The sequence below is a fragment of the Equus przewalskii genome, chromosome 23, assembly GCF_037783145.1.
Source record: "Equus przewalskii isolate Varuska chromosome 23, EquPr2, whole genome shotgun sequence".
Classification (NCBI taxonomy): domain Eukaryota; kingdom Metazoa; phylum Chordata; class Mammalia; order Perissodactyla; family Equidae; genus Equus; species Equus przewalskii.
In genome coordinates, this window is record NC_091853.1 from 16552012 (window position 1) to 16571491 (window position 19480).

Sequence of the window (19480 nt, forward strand, 5' to 3'; positions counted from 1 at the left end):
AGTGTGAACAAGTCTGTGCTAAAGTTGAGATGCTAAGGGCAAGGGGGAAAATGGACAGGAGGGATTACTTTTGCCTTTCCAAGGAGAGTGAGAACTTTCAGCAAATACCCAGAAATTATATAATGTAAAGGATGCTCGCTATCTGGCTTAGTCTTAACCACTGTGGTTGGTGGGCACGGGACATGGGAGGAATCGAGGTAAGGGTGAAAGAGGGGTACTGTTGCTTAAGTAAGTTGGAATCAAACTTTGGAGGGCCCTGACAGCCAGGCTAAGGAGTGTGACCTTTATGCCAGAGATCACTGTTTTGTCAACATGTATTCTGTGGACCACTTGCACTGGGATCACCAGGAGGAGGTTATTAAAATGCAGATTCCTAGGTCCCAGTCTAGAGTTACTGAATCAAAATCTGTGGGGTTGAGATGTATCAGTCTACATTTTAAATAGTTTTCCTGGTTGATTCTTCTCGTCTCTAAAGTTTGAAAAGCATAGATATACACAGACAACAACCATAAAGTTGAGAAGTATAGACATTAGGGAATCTGTGAAGGCTGTTGAATGGGGAAGTGACATGCTCTGAGCTGGAAGAAAAATTCATAGAAGGGATAGTGGTGAAAGTAGTGAAAAATCCTGTCTTAAAGCAGATAATCATTCTTGGCAGGAAATTTTGGGGCCAGGTGATGAGGGATAGAGAAGGGAGATGACCCATCGAAACTTCCAGAGAATGTTCAGGGATCACAGAAAGTAGGATTTCCTCTTCTTTCCAGACATTTTTGTTTGCTTTGCCTCTGGGGCTTTGCAGTTGGATGTGTCACTGCCATGTAACGCAAACATCAAACTTTTAGACTGTATCCTTATGATTGTACTAATAATACTAGGTTTTATACTCTGCAATTCACTAGTTGCCTTATTAGTCTCTAACTCAATGGAATGTCAGGCAAGAAAGAAACTGGCACCCAGCTAAATAAGTGACCAGGAGCAGATACAATTATTCCCTTTCCTTGTTTCCCAAAGAGATTCCAAATGCCTGAAAAATCAGCCTAGTGATGTCTAATTCAGGAATGGTGGTATTGTGGAAGTGACACTGAACTTGGGATAAGAAGACATCTAGATCTTGGGGAAGTCACTTAATTTTCCTGAGCCTTAAATTCCAGATCTGTAAAATGCCTTCTTTGTAAGGTTGCTATGAGGATCAAATCATAAAAGCAAGGTTGTTATGAGGATTAAATCAAATTATGAATATGAAAGTGAGTAATGCTCAAATGGTTTTACTGGAGAATTCCACCAAACTTTTACAGAAGAATCAAAACCAATTCTACAATTCTACAATTCTACATCCAATATAAAACATGATGACTATAGTTGACAACACTGTGTTGTATAACTGAAATTTGCTAAGAGAGTAGAACTTAAATATTCTTACACACACACAAAGATAAATATGTGAGGTGCTAAATGTGTTAGTTAACTAGATGTGGAGAATCCTTTCACAATGCATACATATATCAAATCACCATGATGTACACTTAAAAAATCTTAGAATTTTATATGTCAGTTGTATCTCAATAAAGCTAGAAAATAGAAAAGGAATGAACACTTTCCGATTCATTTTATGAAGCCAGTATCACCCTGATCCCAAAACCATTTAAAGAGAGTACAAAACACGCAAAAATCATTCATGAAATATTAGCAAATAGAATCTAGCTATATATAGAACTATGCACCATGACCAGGTGGCCCCTCTTCCAGGGACGCAAGGCTGTTTCAATACATGAAAAATCATTCAACGTAATCCACCATATTAACAGGCTAAAGAAGAAAAATCACATGATTATATCAATCAGTGCATAAAAAGCAGTTGACAAAATTCAACATTCATTCATGATAAAAAACCTTCAGAATACTAGGAATAGGAGGAAACGGTCTTAACATGATAAAGAGCATCTGTAAAAACGACGTCTACAGCAAACATCATACTTAATGGCAAAAGGCTGAATACTTTCTCCCTAAGATGAGGAACAGGGCAAGGGTATCTGCTCTCACCACTGCCATTCAACATAGCACTGAAGTTCCAGCTAGCTTAATAAGGCAGGAAAAGGAAATAAGGCACAGTGATCAAAAAGGGAAGGAAAAACTGTATCTGCAGCTGTCATGATGGTCCTCTTGGAAACGTATGAGGAAACTCCTAGAACTAGTGAATTCAGTAACTTCATAAGGTACAAATCAACATAAGAAAAATAATTATATTTCTATATGATAGCAACAGATACATAGAAACTGAAATTAAAAATATAAGACCCCTTATAACCCTTCAAAAAAAATGAAATGCTTAGGTACAAATACAATAAAACATATATGGAACTTGGATGCTGAACACTACAAAATGCTGATGAAAGAAGATCCAAGCAAATGTAGAGACATCCTGTGTTTATGGATTAGAAATCTCAACATAGTAAAGACGTTAATTGTCCCCAAATTGATATATAAAGTTAATGTAATTCCTATCAAAATCCCAGCAAGATTTTTTTGTGTAAATACAGACAAAGTAATTCTAAAACTTAAATGGGAAGGTAAAGGAACTAGAATAGTTAAAATGTTTTTTAAAAGAGTAATAATGTGGGAAAACCAATCTATCCAAATTTCAAGACTTACTACACAGCTACTGTAATCAAGACTGTGAGGTATTGGCAGACAGATAGACATAGAGATCAATGAAACAGATTAGAGAGTCTAGAAATAGCCCCACACAAGTATGGGCAGCTGAATTTTGACGAAGGTGCAAAAACAATTCAATGGAGGAAGGGTGGTCTTTTCAACAAATGGTGCTGGAACAATTGGACAGCCAAAGGCAAAATATACAAACAAAGTGAAAAAAACCTGGACCTAAATCTCATACCCTATACAAAAGTTAATTCAAAATGGATCATAAATTCAAATGATGTAAAATGTAAAACTAAAAAACTTAGGTGAAAATATGAGAAGAAAATCTTTGGGCCCAGGGCTTGGTAAAGACTATTAGACATGACACTGAAAATATGTTAGATAAAAGAAAATCCCCAATAAATTGGAGTCTGACAAAATGTAAAACTTTTGCTCTGTGAAAGACACTGTTAAGAGGATGAAAAAAAAAGTTATGGACTGGGAGAAAATATTCGCAATCTATCTATTTGAGGACCCATATCTAGAATATAGAAAGGACTCTCAAAACTCAACTGTAAAAAAACAGTTCAATTAGAAAATGGGCAAGAGATATTGCACTGAAGAGGATGCCTGGATGGCAAATAAGCATATGAAACAATGTTCAATACCACTAAGCATTAGGGAAATGCAAATTAAGACCCTGAGGAGATATCACTATTCACCTATAGAAGAGCTAAAAGAAAAAATATTGATAATACTAAATGCTGACAGTGATGTGGAGAAACTGGATTTCTCATACATTGTTGGTGGAAATATAAAATGACAAGTTACTCTGGAAAATAGTTTGGCAGTTTCTTAAAAAACTAAACATATGCTTACCATGTGACTCAGCAATTGCACTCCTGGGCACTTATCCCAGAGAAATAAAAACTTATGTCTACACAAAAACCTGTAAAGATTGTTCATATCAGCTTTATGTGTAATAACCAAATACAGTAAACAATCAAAATGTCCTACAATAGGTAAATGGTTAAACAAACTGTGGTACATCCATATCACGGAACACTATTAGCAATACAAAGCAACAAATTGGGGCCTGCCCTGTGGCCAAGTGGTTAAGTTCACGTGCTCCACTTTGGTGGCCCAGGGTTTCACTGGTTTGGATCCTGGGTGCAGACATGGCACCACTTGTCAGGCCATGCTGAGGCAGCGTCCCACATAGCACAACCAGAAGGACCAACAACTACAATATACAACTATGTACTGGGGGGTTTGGGGGAGGAAAAAAAAAAAGATTGGCAACAGTTGTTAGCTCAGGTGCCAATCTAAAAAAAAAGAAAAGAAAATTAAAAAAAAAAGGAACAAATTTACAATACATGCACAAGTGGGAGGGATCTCTATTTCATCATGTTGAGTGGAAACAAAAGCCAATCTCAAAAGGTTGCATATTGTCTGATTCCATTGATACAACATTCTCAGAAATTATACAGATTAGTGATTGCCAAGGTTAGGGATGGGGGGCGGTGTGCAGGGAAGGGAGGTGAGTGTGACTATAAAGCTGTAGCTCCAGGGAGATTTTGGTGGTGATGGACGAGCTCTGTATCTTGATTGTGTTGGTTACATGAATCTACACATGTGATAAAATGACGTAAAACTGTACATACACTTTATACCACTGTCAATTTCCTTATTTTGATATTGTACTACTGTTGTATAAAATGTAACCACTGGGGGAAACTGGGTGAAAGGCACATGAGATCTCTCTGTGCTATCTTTCCAACTTTCCTACAATCTATAATTATCAAATAAAATGTTTATAAGAAGTTCATAGTCAACTATGAAACACTGTAAAGTTGTAAGGTGGTAGTCTGCAAATCCACGCAAATGGCAAGCAGACTTGTAGGGTTGATGCTTCTGGAACTTTCTCTCTGCTCATCCATTTCCATTTTTGCTGCTGTCTGGATTCCAAGATTTTGGATTGTTATGGCTTGGAAGGTGTTGTCCAAAGCAGTGCTTCTCAAATTTTGACATGTGCATGTGAATCCTCTGGGAATCTTGTCAGAATGTAGATTCTAATTCCAACGGTCCAGGTGGGGCCTGGATCAGGGCCAGGATTAGGGTGGGGTGAGAGGGGCAGGATCTTTCAAGGGCAGGGTCAGATCCTGTCTTCATTTAAAATTATGATATTTTGTTCATTGTGCATTTTTTGTATGAATTTTGATTTTTAAAAATATTTATCTTGATTACTGAGTTTTTGGGTGCCTCCTTGAATTTTGCTCTGGAGGGGGCCACCCTCCTTGGCCTCCTTCTTGGCTTCCCCCTATTCCCAGCCCTGCCTGAGATTCAGCATTTCTAACAAGCTCCCAAATGAGACTGATGCCACTTATCTATAGACAATACTGTTTGTTTGGTTGGATTTTTTGGTGAGGAAGATTGACCCTGAGCTAATATCTCTTGCCAATCTTCCTCTTTTTGCTTGAGGAAGATTGTCACTGAGCTAACATCTGTACCAATCTTCCTCTATTTTGTATGTGGGATGCTGCTTCAGCATGGCTTAATGTGCAGTGTGTAGGTCCGTGCCCGCAATCTGAACCTGCGAACCCTGGGCCACTGAAGCAGAGCACATGAACTTAACCACTATGCCACTGGGCCAGCCCATACTGTATTTTGAATAGCGAGGGACTAAAGACAGGTGGGGCAGCCCCTGCAAGGTTAGAGTACCCACAAGAGAAGCACTCCTCCCTCCTCAACTCCACCACCACCTCCACTTTGCATGACAAAAGCATTTCTGGACATTGGCAGGTAGCCCACTGGCGAAGCTGTAACTAGGGCCCTGGAATTTAACTTCATGCCAAGTTTCCCAAAATGTAGTCTATTTTTGTCCATCAGCTCTGCCCCAGGGACAGAGCCAAATTATTGTAACATTTTTCCCTCAGGTTCAAGTCGCCCTCCATTTGGTCTACCCTCTTTGTTCCCGTTCTCATGGAGGAGGAGTGAACGGCCTCCAGGAGCACTGCCATGCCCTGCCCTCGGTACCCTGGGCATTCACTGTGTCTCACAAATCATTCCAGGCCACTCAGAACCAGGTAACTCTCCTCTGCGGACAGCCTGTGCTGGGCCCGCCAGCCGGGGACGGACACAACACAGATGATTTGTCCATTAATAATAATTCATGAGACAGACATGTCTGGTCTGCCTCCTGGCCACTCAGTGAACCCAGCTGACATGTGTAATCTACTCTCCTCTTCCAAGGAGTTAATGGAGGAAACACAGTAGTCAGGGCATCCATCCTAACTCAATTTTTGCTTTTCAATTGCAATTAAAAAATGAACCCCTTCTGAGTTGTATTCACAGCTGGAGCTGCCTGAGTTTTCCTCGTTTGTGAATTTCACAAAGGCAGGCAGGATTTGCAAACATTCTAAATCTTAGAAAGATCAAGCCCTGCATAATAAAGGAAGAAACCAAGCGGTGAGTCCCCATAGGCAGGGTTATTCCTGCTCAAGGGTTAAAAAAATTTGTTTTTAAAGAAACTATCCCTCTGGCCTAACCAAACCGAACCTTGGGCTTTCCCTAACAAAAGTTTAATGAGTGTTGATTATGTTCGAGGCTCTGTGCCAGGTGCTACACGGGACATAGAGAAGTAAGGGACACAATCCCCACCTCCAAGGAGCTGAGGTTTTCGATGCAGGGACCCAGCATACTCTGCCTAGATCATCGATACCAAAATGAACAGCGGAGACATTAAGTGCTATAGGACTTCAGGGGAGGGAGTGACCCAATGGGACGGGGTAGCCTGGGAAGCTTTCCTAGAACAGATGAGACTTGAGCTGGGTCCTGACACCTGGGCCCCCTCCCAGGCTTAGCCAGTTCCTAGAGTTAGCAAACAACTCACCCTTGGAATGCACCTTTCAAGTGCAAATCGACCAATCCAGAGCCCATAACCCAACCACCCCCCTCCTCCCCCGACCTGTGGACAGCTCCTGTGTCAGAGAGCCTGCTGAAATTATTCAAACTAGCCAATGCTAAGCCAGCTTTTCCTGCCTCCCCCATTCCTTTCCATGGAAACCACAATGAAGTCTCTTGCCCATGTTCCCCTTCTCTCTCTGCCTCCTGACCGACCCTAGTGTTTCCTCGTGTGGCACCCCGCTGCACAGTGGTGTATCCCCTTCTCTTGGAATCTGTGAGTATAACTATCTTTTCTATGGCAATCATCTCCTGGTCTGTCAGCCTTGCCACACCTAAGTAATAGTAAAACCTAGGGAACAAAGTGACATGAGTAGATGAATTGAGTTAAGAATGGAGTCTCCAGGTCTTGCTGAAGGGTCTGTGGCTTGGCTTTCTTTGTTGGAGAAGCAATGATGCCGTTTTCATCTGCTGTCACTAAGGATGTCTCACCTCCCCCACACAACCTGGAGCTCCTTGCTGCATCTTCCTCTAGTCTCCCATCCTCCAGTCTCAATCTGTTTGGAAGCAGGGAGCCGGGCGATCACATTTTCCTGGACGAACAAGACAGTCGATCATACCAGATCTTTTCCCTTTGAGTTGTCCAGCCTCAGGCATAAGACAGTTTTCAAGTGAGATTCCTACTTGAGTCTGAAATAAGTATGAAAGGGTAGCATTGTCCCTGAGGTTGATCCATGGGTGGGACCATGGGAATCCACCATGCTATCCCTTGGACACCGTTAGCTGAGTGGGCTGAGGGTCCCCTGTAATAGGTGCAGGCTGGTTCTGGACTTACTCTCCACAGGGAGCAATTAGCTTTGCTCTTCCTCAAGCCGGCCAACCTGCCGCCAGCTGGCCATCTACAAACAGTTGCCATCATGCCTCAGCAGAACTGGGGAAGAGGATGTGCTCCGCCAGCACAATGGCCTCTCCCCTCCTTCACGCCCTTCACCCATAACTATGGGAGAAACAATGACATATGAAGCTCCTTGAGTTTATGAGAGCACAATTTTTCTTCACAGTGAAAGACAGCTTCTTAGTCCTTCTTTCTGACTCAGAAAGGCATGTGATGGAAGCTCCATTTTCCAAGGTTGTCATCAGGTGCTCAGATCTGGTGAGTTCTTCTGCCCAGTCTCCGTGGCCAGTGGCTGACCAGCAGAAGAGGTGGGCTGGGCTTGGATCAGGCTGAGGTCCCTGGACAGACTCACGGGCAGAGCGACCCCGCAAACTGAGAAGCTCGCCTGGATGCATAGGTCCGGTTCCCTTGACCATCTGTCACCTCCCACCAGCTGCCCCCACCCACACTGCATGCACCTAAGGCTGTCTGAATTCACCAGAGAATGTAACAAATGCTTCCCAGAACCCCTTGCAGGCCTGGATTCCCTCTAGTTCCTGGATTTTCACCCATTTGTCTGGCTTCTGCAGTCACTGCTACTTGCAACCCTGAACCGGCTGTCAGAGAGGAACACTACTGATCTCATCTGCTCCACTACCTCTAGCTTGGGAGAATTTGAGTTCCTCTGTCTTCACAGCTGGAAATGATTTATGACCATCACTTTCACAACTGTCACTTCTGACAGATCACGCCTGGGTGAACCTCTCTTATGCCCCGGCTGCTACCTGCCACCTCAGAATTCTGGCCTCCACTCAGATCCTTTCCGCTGGAGAAGCTCCCCACATCCCCCTCACGCATCCCTTTCAAACTAGGCTCCAAGCTTCTTGGAATTCACCCATTATTGAAAAAGGTTTTTTCTATTTTTTTCTTCAGAAACAGAAAGCTAAATATATACGTACAAACACGGCATGAATTGGTTTTCTCTTCAGTAAGACTCATAAACACATGAGAGAATTATTTTAGAAACCTACAGACTGTAATCCTAAATATAACTGGGTGGGTGGGTGGATTGGGGTGGGGGATAGAGTGGAAGGTGAAGGGAGAGGAATAAACACAGGAAGAGGATCATGACGTAGAAAACCCACCGTGGCTTCACATTCTGGTGACGAGTCTCTGCCATTTGCATGGAATCAGGCTCTATTTTTAAATGCAAGTCTGTTACTCCACATTTTATTAACCATTAACCTTTTTGCATACAACCTCGCCATACAGGCTTCTTATATAGGGATAGTTCAGGCTTTGAAACATAGTTTATCCAGGAAACAGCTTTGCTGTTGTCAAGTAAAACAAGTGGAGAACATGAGGCAGAGAATGTTCCTTTTTGCAAGGATGTGGTCCTGCTGAGGCTGTAGTACAGGGTGGGGCTTCTTTAAGGTTAAAGATTGCTTCTCCCCTAAAGAATGTTATTGGAAAAACACTGTTCCTTTATAGCTTTCTTATTTGTGCTCATCTTTCCTCTCTATTTCCCCAAGGTCAGTAGAAATATCTTCCTGGAACAAGGCCCCCCTTGCTAAGAGGGCAACTGACTGTCCGGGTTGGCCTGTAACTCTCCTAGTTTTAGCACGAAAAGTCCTATGACCTGGGAGACCTTCTAGTCCTCGGCAAACTGAGATGGTTGGTGTGGTCGGCTGAATAACGGCCCTTCTAAGATGCCCACATCTCAATTCCTGGAACCTATAAGTATGTCACCTTAACATGGCAAAGGGGACTTTGCAGATGGGACTTAAATTAAGGATCTTGAGATGGGGAGATTATCCTGGATTATCCAGGTGGGTCTGATGCAATCACAGAGAGAATGTGATGTGACAACAGAAGCCGACAGCAGAGAGAGAGAGACTTGAAGATGGAGGAAGGGACCACGAAACAAGGAATGAGGATGGCACTGGAAGCTGAAAAAGGCAAAGGAGCAGATCTCTCTAGAGCTTCCAAGAATACACCTTGATTTTAGGACTTCCAGAACTATAAGACAATAAATTTATGTTGCTTTAAGCCAATAAATTTGTGGTAATTCATTACAGCAGCAATAGGAAACTAAGACAGTTGGCCACCCTACCCCTCCCTCGACCAGGGTGCCCAGTGAACCACCGACCCACTCCGTCTTGTCCTACACGCACTCACCCAACAAGTATCAACTCCCACAGAAGTGGAGAAAGGAAATTGGCTCACAGAAAATGTGCCATGTGTCGGACTCTTTCAGGGTCACAGGAAAAACACAATTTTAAAGTAATTCTGTTGTTACTTTGGAATTTTCCCTATTAAGAAACTTGTAAGCAAAGAAAAGTACAATAACCTATAACCATCCCAAAATAAAACCTTTGAAATTCCTTGGGTTAGACACTGAGCCCACCTAGGAGGCAACAGAGCATAAGTTATAGGCTCTAGGTTCAAATCCTGCCCTAGTCAAGGGACCTGGGTTCAAATCCTGCCCCAGGCATTACCAGCTGGGTGACCTTGGGTTAATTGCTCAACTACTCGGGCTACCAGTTCTTCTCTAAGCCAGAGGTGATATTACCCAGCTCCCAGTGTAGTTAGATAATGGAAGCAAAGAGCTTAGCATAGGACTAGCACCCAGGAAACACAGGCTATACTTTTCTTTCTTGGGGAAGTCTAACAACTCCTCTGGGGAGGAAAGTTGTGAGATAATAGAAAATATATATATTGGTCTCTGTCCTTGGTTCCTGGCACAGAGCTCTTAAACCTTTATAAATTCCTAAGTGATAACAGCACTAGGAGCATCTTTTCTTCTACTGAGGTGACTCTGGGTGGGCTCCTGGATGGCTCTTAGATAGAGGCTGGTCACCAGAGAGACCAAACCATGATCAGAAACTTGGAATTTTCAGTTCCATCCCCCATCCTTCAGAGAGGGGACAGGAGGCTGGAAATGGAGTTAATAATTGATCACGCATATGTGAGGAAGCCTCCATAAAAATGTCAATAGCAGGAGGTTTGGAGAACTTCCAGACTAGTGAACACAACACTGGGAGGGTGACACACCCCAACTCCACGGGACAGAAGCTGCTGTACTCAAGACCCTCCCAGACCTTGTCCTATGTACCTCTTCATCTGGCCGTTCATCTGTATCATTTATCACATTCTTTCTTAGACTTGTAAACGTAAGTAAGTATTTCCCTGTGTTCTATGAGTTGCTGTAGTAAATATTTGGAACCCAAAGAGGGGGTCTTTGGAACATCCAATCTGTAGCTGGTTGGTCAGAAGCACAGATGATAACCTAGTGCCTGAAATGTGTGTGTGTGTGTGGGGTGGGTCTTGTGGGACTGAGCCCTTAACCTGTGGGATCTGATGCTATCTCCAGGTAGATAGTGTCAGAAGTCCTTAAATTGTAGGACACCAGCTGGTGTCACAGAGAATTGTTTGTTGTGGGGCAAAATCTCCAAGCATTTGGTGACAGAGAGTGTCAGAAGTGTGAGTGTTTTGTATGAGGAAAAAAGGAGACGCAAAAGAGAAGAGACTCATAATAAGAAAGAACTGGGTTTGGCCCTACGTGGGAAGGTGGAAAACTGAGTTTTTTCCTTATTAAAAAAGTGAAAGTGGAACAAAAAAGTTTTTAAAACTCTTTTTAAAAAGTATGCAGCTTGCCAATGTGGGAGTATGAGGTCGAAGTCTTACTCTTGACCTACAAGGCTTGTCGGTGCCCCAGTGAGATGTTTTTCTCGGTGCTCACTGCCTCGCTTGTCCCGCCCTCCCTTAGAGAAAGCAGACGTGGCCCTCTCGGCTGGAGAAGCCATCTCTGGAAACCAAGTATCCGACTGGGACCAGACCCCCATCTCCTCCCATCCAAACCAAACAAGGGGCTCTGAGTATGTCAGAGAAGCCAAGATTAGGGGTGGGGGCGGGGGGAGGGGGTATGCTGCGCTTGGGCACATTTCCACTCACATTCGAGCCTTCGCTGGGTTGCCAGGATGTCTGTGGATGATGGATGGGAGAGACAGCCACAGGCAGGAAATGTCAGGCTGGCCCACCGCTCTCCAGGTTATTGATTGAGCTCTGCTGGCGGCGGGACAGAGGAGGTTTCTGCTGTCACGGACAAGACTGCTTTGAAGGGTTTCATTCGTCTTATGAAACTCTCAGAGCTCACAGAGGTTTTGCTGCTTCTCCCTGAACTGACCTGGAGGCATGACGCCAGGGGACACCAGCAGGAAATGCGTTCAAATGGCCTTTAGGATTATGATGTGAAATTAGATACCGTTGTTGTATATCCCTTAAGGCAATTTTTTTTAATGATACTAATTGATGCCAGTGAGGCTGAGGGGAAGTGTGGGAGTATAAATTGATAAAGCCTTTTAGGACAATATGGTGGTCCGTGTCTATCAAAAATGACAAACGAGAAAACCTTTGACCTGGCAATTCTACTTCCAGTAATCAACATGACAGAAAAAAACTTGCATGTGTGCACAGAGATATGTTGAAAAGGATGTTTCATTTCAGCATTATTTGTAGTAGTATAAAGTCAAAAATAAATATAGAAATTACACTATAAACATCTAAAGGAATATTATGTAGCCATTAAAAAGAATGAAGTTGGCCTATCCAGTCTGACATGGGAAGATCTTCAAGACACATCGTTAGGTGAGAAATAAAATAATCAAGTCACAGAACAATACCTATAGTATAGCAACCTTTGAATAAAACTATATGAGTGTAAAATAATTTCAGACCGTGCTAATGAGAGCAGTGAAGGAAATAAAACAATGAGATAGGGTAGAGACTGGGTAGTGTGGGTGGGCTTATCCGCAGAAGTGGCCTGGGGACAGAGAAGTGAATGACAAGGCATCAGCTGCATAAAGATCAGGAGGGAAAGTGTGGCAGAGCCGTGGATCAGGGGAATGATCTGAGTTACATTTTTGAAAGCTCCCTTGGCTGTTGGGTGGAAAATGAATTGTGGACGAGCAAGAGTGGAGGCAGTGAGACCAACTAGGCGACAATTATGGGAATCCAGGTGAGACATAGCAGTCTTGAGCACACTAATTGTCAGGCTTCCTGTCATTTACCTCTGAAGGAGACACGTTAATCTATATCTTACAAGGTGTTTGAGAACTGAGATATTATTTTTCAAAGTAAAAAGGTACATGTTAAGTGGAGAGTAATACTATAGTAGAATTAAATTTTGCTATAGTTTATTGATTATGCAGATTATTTTGTTATGACCATATCTGATCTGGCCAAATCTTTTCCCCAGAACACTGCAGTTTTTTCAACATGATATTATATTTTATGATACGGGTAGCAGTTTTTGAAATGGGTGGCAGTACTGTTTCTCCCAAGATTCGAAAGGAGGACCCCCCCACCACAGGAATTATGAAAACCTCTACAAAATTTCTAACTAAAGGGTAAGGTCCTATATTCTCATGCTCTTAAACGCACTATGCATGTGCTTAAGCATACCTCTCTCTCTGGTTTTTGTTCCTTTTTTAGCTAAACTTACAGCGCCCCCTATAAGACTAGACTTTATTTTTTTCATCCTAATTTTAAGCATAGTGTACATTTTTCTCTTGGATTAACCTTCTCAGCACTTCCCTGAAAATATAGGGTGAATACCTGAAGGATCATGGAAATTTCCCCCGGGTGGTCCACAGCGCTGTTCTTGGAATGTAAAAGATGAGTTTTGTGACCCTCCACAGAGATGGCGGTTCTAACCAGAGAGGAAAAAGAAAGACTGCCAGGATTAGGCAAATCTGCAGTCAACCTGGGCGGGACTCAGAGGCACTCTCCCCAACATTCTTAAGATGCCATATTTCTAATTATCCAAAGATTTTGGCCTTGCAGTCTGGATCTTAGTATCTCCAGGGCCAGCTTCCCATCCTGCCCTGAACCTGAGACAGCTTTGAGAAACTCCTTGTGCGGATGGCCAGTGCCGAATAGGACATAGTGCCAACGCTTTGGAACCAGCACCCAGGGTAAGACAGCAAACCCTGCCTTCCAGAATGCCTCAGATGTCAAATCACAACTACTTCTCGTCCCTCCATTGGCCCAAGCTTGAATCAAATGCCTCCAGCCTGGCCCCTTTCCTGTCCCCAGTGGTTTGCCAAGAAGACCAGGAAGACCCCTATTCCTAAGGAAGTTCTAGATGAGTCATTCACAACCGGAGTAGATTTGCTTCTGAGAGGGCATTTGGCAATGTCTGGAGACAATTTTGGTGGTCACAGTTGGAAGGGATGCTGTTGGTAGTTGGTAGAGGCCAGGAATGCTGTTAAACCTCCTACAATGCACTGGACAACGCACACAACAAAGAATTTTCTGGTCCAAGATATCAATAGTGTCAAGGTTAAGAAACTATGTTCTAGATAAATAAAACAAGGCCTCCGTCTGAAAAGTAAAGTGGAAACTAATAATGCTAACATAGGTAGAAGAAATAAGGCCCCAAGAGAAGAAAAAACAAGGGCGTTGGGATTCCAGAGTCTGCCTTTCCACAAGGGACTGCTATTGGAAAAAGTGACCAAGTCAAACAGCATCATGACAAAATGCCCTGCATGACAAAGGGATTTCCAAGCTGTCCAGGAGGGCTGTAAGAGATTAGTCCTAAGGTTCCAGCTCACCCTCAGAGCCTCACATGGAGATGTCCCGCTGCGTGAGTCAAGGACGGTGATCTGGGACAAGCTCCTGCTCACATGTTTTCTTCCTCCCCATCCGCTCCCTTCCCTTTGCTTTCACAAACCGAATGCCCATCTGGGAGTCACGCATCTCAGCTTCAAAAGCTCCCCTGAGCGGGCAGAATGAGTGGTTTCTGTGCACAGTAGTTAAAGAGCACAGGATTTTGGAATGAGCAGACTGAGCAGTTTAGGGAATCCTTGGCCAGATATCAAGGGGGACCTTTTCTCCTTACAAGCCCTAATTAATTAATTGGTTCTTTATGAAAAGCTGTGAGGGAGTAATTCAGACAAGCAACAGCGAAAGGATTTTTCAGCAGTCTCTTTTCTAGGCTCAAAATAATATTATATAATAATCAGGTGAAATGAATTGTACTGGTTTCTTGGCGCTCCGCTGGTAAAGATTATTTTTCTCCTGAAAGTTCAAATGGCAGAGACCTCTCTGCACTGTCCTGGCAGGAGGGGACAAAGAGGCTTGTCCCTAGTCCAGCTCCCTGGAGGGACAGGCCTCCTGCCTTTCAGGTGGGGGGACACGGGGTCTGCTTTATAACCTGATGATTGACAGCCATGAAATGTAGTTACTGCTCTTCTTTTCTCCTGCAGACCCCAAGAAGCGGGCTGCTGCTCAGAACAGAGTAAGATAGTTGTGCAATACATCGCACACTTCTGGCCCCCAATGTGTGTGCACGCACACGCACACACATACACACATCCCGGTGTTCTGCCCAATTTAACCAAACAAATTTAGAAATTTATGAGCATACTAGGAAATAGAAAAGGACCAGGAATCTTTTTTTCTATGCATATTAGTTACAGGTTTTTGTTGTTTTTTGTAATTTTTAATTTTTAAGTAATTTCAGACCTAGACACAAGTTGCAGGAATAGTACAAAGAACTCTCACATACCATTCATGCAGACTCTCCATTTGTTAACATCTTCCCATATTTGCTTATCATTTTTGCTCTCTCTATATTCCTATTATTATTACTTTTTAAGCTATTTGCTAGTAAGTTGCCGCTTTGCTCCTAAATACTTCAGTGTGTATTTCCTAACAAAAAGGACATATTAGTGGCAGTTTATTAAGCTCGTCATTTTCTTGTTGAAGAAAGGCTGAACACTTGACAAATGGCTTAAAAGTTCGGGCCTGCAAAACAGAATTTTCCAAGATCTCCTGGTATAACTGGGATGAAACATTGGCTTTACTACTTTCTAACAGTGGATCTTAGTATCTCCAGTGTCCAGACTTTGGACACTTTCTGAAGTCTCAATTCCTTCATCCGTAAAATCGAAATAAGGCTGGGATCTCTTTCATGGGTTGCTGTGAGGATCCAATGAACTAAGTCATTAAACAAAACTATGCACGAACAGCTTTAACACATGCGTGCATGGATGGCACAATCCTCAATAACAATAGTGCTTCAGTATTAGCTACTATCCTCTCCTTTTCTCATCACTTCTCATTTTCTTGTAATTATTCAGGATTATTATTCTCCAACATTTTCCTAACCAGTGTCCTTTCCTATGAAGCCCAAACCCACAGTCTTTGTTTTTTTCTCCCCAAAGCCCCAGCACATAGTTGTATATCCTAGTTGTAAGTCCTTCTACTTCTTCTATGTGGGATGCTGCCACAGCATGGCTCAACGAGCAGTGTGTAAGTCTGCACCCAGGATCCGAACTGGCAAACCCCAAGCTGCCTAAGCAGAGTGCGTGAACTTAACCACTACGCCACCCAGCTGGCCCCCTCCCACAGTCTTCATTGGTGGAGCGGGCCTCCGACACGCAATCTCACTAATCCCTCTCTCTCTCCACTGCCAGGCCCCCTGACCACCCCTATACGTCAGTCTTCTGTTCAATTTAACTATGACAATTTTAGAAATTTATAAGCATACTGAGGAATAGAAAAGAACAAAAACTCATTTTTTGTGAGGTTATTAAAATACCTGTGCTTTCAAGTAGGACAATCACAAAGAATCTAGCATGCCTGAGAGTGCATCTCTTAACAAGCAATGGGCAGTGGTTTGGGTAATTGCCACTGGACAGACGGAGATCCCTGGTTTCTGGGCACTGGGTCAACCAGCTGTACTTTCTTCCCTAGGCGTGGATAACTGGGTATTTGGTTAGTAAGGAAAAAAGAAAACTAATGTTTAAAATATGCTTACTATGTTCCTGACACTTTCACAAGATGTTTAGATATTTCCAAGTTCAAGCATTTTTTTTTTTTTTGAGAAATTTATCTTTGAAAACTCAACAACAACGTCACATATTAATGAATCACTAACTATCACCTATGGGCTGCTGCAAAGGGGAAGGCTGGAAGACATGCCTTGAAGCAGAAAGCTACGGTTTGGCCCCAGCTGTAGCAGAGTTTTCTCTCCAGGGACCTGCCAGGTGTGTAGCTTCTGGGAACAGGGTGGCTTTTGCTGAGCGACAGCCTTGGGCCTTATGTTTATGTGGCTGGCTCTGCCAACAGCAGTTGCTGCTGAAGGGCAGAAGCAGCCTTCAGGGAGTCCCATGTGGAACCTTTTGCCTGTCTCCAGAGGCACAATTCACCCTCTCGCATGACTTCAGAACTTCTACAACTACTTGCCTATAGGATACGCCCAAACTCCCAAGCAGAACCTTATTTGGTCCTTTAAATCTGAACCTCGTTGCTCTCTCCTGCACCTTCTGACACAGCCCTCAAGCATGCGCTCGTCCCCCAGCGACACAGATTTGTGAACTCACCCGCTGGTGCCTTCACCCATGTGTTCCTTCTGCCTCAAAAGCCCTTCCCCAGCTTGGTAACACTGGAAAACCCTTCCAAGTCCAATTTGCCATGCCACCTTCCTTGACCTTCAGAGGTGGAATGGATTCTTTCTTTCCACCACTCTGTAGATATCGCCATGATAGGTTTGATCACGTTTTCTTTCGAGTAACGCTAGGTTGGGACTGTGGTTTACCCTTCTTTGCAACCCCAGCTCCTGGCCCCTCCTTATCACCCAGATATTCGATAATACTCAGCCAGCACTCATGATGTGCACAGCTCTGCACTGAATCACCTGTATGTCGAAGTACAGGCACCTTCAAAACCAGAACTCTCAGTCTAAAGGGGAATTTCTCACACGTAAATGTAGTAACTGGTTGGGAAAAAAAGTTCCACACTTTTTATATGCTAGTTTTGTGAATTGAAATTCCTAACATCCCCTTATATAGATTTTAAGAAAGAAATAATAATAATAATTAGGTCAAAAGTTTAAATGAACACGTCACCTTAATATTCTGTCCCATCTTTTTTCTCTTCTTATCTAGAACATCAGTTTACCTCAACAAAAAGATGTTGCTGATGATAAAGAAGAAATAGAAGAGAATATTCCATGGACAACCCATCGCACTGCGATGGCCATTTGTACCTGACTCTGAAATCACTCGGGACAGACATACAGAGAGAAATAAAATACTTTTGTAGATGCTTCTTAAAAAAGTCTATCTATAACCCAGCTCTTTTAACCAAATAAAGAGTAAGCACCGACTTCCCCATTGACGCAGTCTTTCCACATTGGGGAACACAAACGCACGTGTAACAACACGTGCAGTGACGAGCCCAGCATCCCTTTAGAGGGTACAGTCTACAGAGGACACAGGTTGTGTGTGGGTGGTGTTTAATTCAATCCAAGTTAAAGACACCATGTCCAAACTGCTTTTAAAATATTAGAGTGGCCCATGAACTGAGCAAACCACCAAATTCGGAGTAACCTCAGTCTTCATCTTTGATCTGGAGAGGTTTTTTTCTGCTTTTTCTAATGACTGTGGAAATAAAACACCTGCTCTGGGGGAGGGGTCAGCCTGTATTTCTCTTCTTGGGCTCAGTTTCTGCCCATGGTGACATCATCTACAGATTGGGATGCTTGAGGCAGCCAGGCAGATTTCCTCAGGAATGGTGGCGACGTCACAGACCCACAGTCCCCTCTGACCCAGGTGCTCTGGTTTCCAGGGACCTGATTTCTGGTCCAGGAATCTGGAATTCATTTTGACACAGGTCACAGAGAGCCATGTGAACAATGAGGAGGAAGCGGGTGGTGGGGCTGAGCATCTGTGTCACCCAGGGTCTGTCTCCCAGACTCCTCCCTGAGATCAATGGCCGCTCTGTGGGATGTGCAGCGGAGGGGAGAGAGGCTGGCCCCTGTCTCTCTTGCAGGGGCAGCTTGAAAGGGGAGTGGACTCATCCCACACACATTCTTTCTGACCTATTTCTCTTTCATGCCTGTGAAGATCATGTGCTGAGCTGAACAACAGCCCCAGATTTCCTCCCAGACTACCATAGCACCAGCCCCAGACCCGGGGCACACCAGCCACTGGGCCTCCTGGGCCTTTGAGCTGGCCAGGGTGGGTTCCCGATGGACTGTCCAGGACTGTTGACTTGTATTGTATTTTTGCAAAGTGTATGTCACTTTGCTTGTATCCTAGAGGGTAGGACTGTTTCTCATCCAGCCTGCTGCCTTACTCACTCCACCCCCTAGCCCTTAGCAGAAACATCTCAAATATTGTTAATACTCAATAAACATTGAATAAAAGTAGACTGTCCATGGGGACATTGTATACTGGGCAAAATTTGTTGGAAATAGCCCCTTTTCTGATTCCCTTTCTTCCCACTTATGGAAACTGAGATCTTTCACGGCAGCACCGACTCCTCATGCTGGGCCCTGGCTCTGCATTTTGGAGCTCTCATTCAGCATCCTTGGCATGTCCCCTGTTCCAGAGCACAGTGCCTCCCTCATGCCCTAGGATGGTTGTTACTTAGCGTCCTGACATTACTAATCACTAGACATGTGTGTCTTTTATATATGTTGCCTGATCTGTGTCTAACACATATACTTTAACAAGAGCCCCTAGTATATCTCCCCAAAGGAGTGACACTAAATGATAAATTCAGCAACTTGTGTCTGGGTGGGGTAGATGCCTCTAGATTGGCGCCCTTGGTCATACCTCAAAAGTTCCAACCAGGGGGCAGTGCGGCCAGGCTGGTCAGCCCTTTTATCACAGAAAGCAGGCCCAACTTCACCCTGCTATCTCTTAGCCGCACATCCCCAACCCCATCTTTATCCTGACCTCTCTTCTCTACACACTCTTTGACCCCGCTCCTTTACCACCTGCAATCAAGTCACCTCCAGAAAATCTCTGAAGCAGAAAAGCCCTTTTAGGGTTGACTCAGTGTCCTCCTCATTTTACTGACAGAGAAGAGAAGGCCCAGAACTGCCTAAGGTGACCTCATGGGTTGGAAAAGGATTCATGAACCTCACCCCAAGTCCATCTACCCCAGGGCTTTAGTCACTGGTTAAGGGACAGGCTTCTGCTCAGGTTAGCACTAGGAGCTATTCAAAGAGTTATGACTGATGTCCAAAGTAAAAGTTTTTCAAGTTAGCAT

At 43.7% G+C, this 19480-nt stretch overlaps 1 protein-coding gene and 1 long non-coding RNA gene across 2 annotated transcripts in view; one reads left to right on the plus strand and one right to left on the minus strand.

The window, feature by feature from the left end:
* The window catches only part of NMNAT2 (nicotinamide nucleotide adenylyltransferase 2), a 138489-nt gene that overhangs the window by 37841 nt on the left and 81168 nt on the right, over positions 1-19480 (minus strand). The gene's annotated exons all lie outside the window — the stretch shown is intronic.
* Positions 10452-17587, plus strand: LOC139078858 (uncharacterized). The gene is made up of 3 exons (XR_011532006.1): positions 10452-10587; positions 12672-16467; positions 17368-17587. It is a non-coding gene; the product is annotated as an uncharacterized lncRNA (long non-coding RNA).